We start from the raw sequence: 1059 nt of genomic DNA, 5'->3' as shown, positions 1-1059 counted from the left end.
CCTCCCCTTTCCAAGCGAGTGGGCAGAGGCTGCCAGAAAAGACCAAGATGGCTCTGTCCTAAGACTACTCAGCTTTGACCAGCAGTTTGCATTCCCACTGGGAATTTCTCCTCGACTTTGTCAGAAGGCCTGAGTTCCACTGTGCTGAATTCCTCCAGTGATCTTTTGTTTCTCTTACTCATTAGCACTCTGGATGCCTGCCCAGCAGTAGAGAGCCCAGCTCCTAGTTCGGTTCTGCTTAGGAGAGGGGGTAGTGGTAATGGTTGATGGCTGGTCCAATTTCTGACAAGGATGTTTCTTTAGATTTTGACTTCAACATCACTTTCTTCAGAGAGGCCTTCCCTGACTGCCCCAACTAGATCAGCACCCCTAACTGCCAGGTGACTCTATTTTACCTTGGTCCCTGCTCTTATCAGTACCTGCCATTAACTTATCGACTGGCTGACGCAGAAAGATCCTCTAGAGCAGAGACTTTGTTTACCCCCATTGTCAAGGGCAGTGCCAGGGTCCAGAAGGGGTTCTGACCAGTTAATTGCCATAGGCTAGCAGAGGGTTTCCAAAAGCAAGTAGTTACTTGAATTTTCATGTTTACCTTCTGTGATGTTGCTTCATACACATCGCTCAGTAAGATTTTCAGTTTTAAGGATACAGAAGAGCGAATCCCATCCTTTAGGCACCACCCTGACTTTGGGAGAATTCTGGATGGAAATAAATTTCAAAATTAAGTTGTCAAGTTAAAATGTCTTTAACTTGTGTCCCCTTCAGCGGCACATATACCAAAATTGGAAGGATACACAGACAATAAGCATGGCCCTGTGCAAGGATGATATGCAAATTTGTGACACGTTTTATATTTTTAATAAAGCAAGAGGAAATCAGGGAGGACGATGAACCATCAGAGACTCTGAATCACAGGAAACAAACTAAGATTTGCTGAAGGGGCAGTGGCTGGGGGAATGGGGTAACTGGATGATAGACATTAACGAGAGCATGGGATGTAATGAGAGGTGGGTATTAGATAAGACTGACGTGTCACTGGGGCATCTGGGTGGCTCAGTG

The 1059-nt window shown here is 45.7% G+C and overlaps 1 non-coding gene across 1 annotated transcript; it reads left to right on the top strand.

The window, feature by feature from the left end:
* Positions 1-752: 752 nt before the first annotated feature.
* Positions 753-858, top strand: LOC131830956 (U6 spliceosomal RNA). The gene has a single exon (XR_009353485.1). It is a non-coding gene; the product is annotated as a U6 spliceosomal RNA (small nuclear RNA).
* Positions 859-1059: the final 201 nt, after the last annotated feature.

The sequence above is a fragment of the Mustela lutreola genome, chromosome 4, assembly GCF_030435805.1.
Source record: "Mustela lutreola isolate mMusLut2 chromosome 4, mMusLut2.pri, whole genome shotgun sequence".
In the NCBI taxonomy this organism is placed as follows: Eukaryota; Metazoa; Chordata; class Mammalia; order Carnivora; family Mustelidae; genus Mustela; species Mustela lutreola.
The sequence above is the reverse complement of the archived record's forward strand: the minus strand, read 5'-3'. Positions and strand labels throughout refer to the sequence as shown.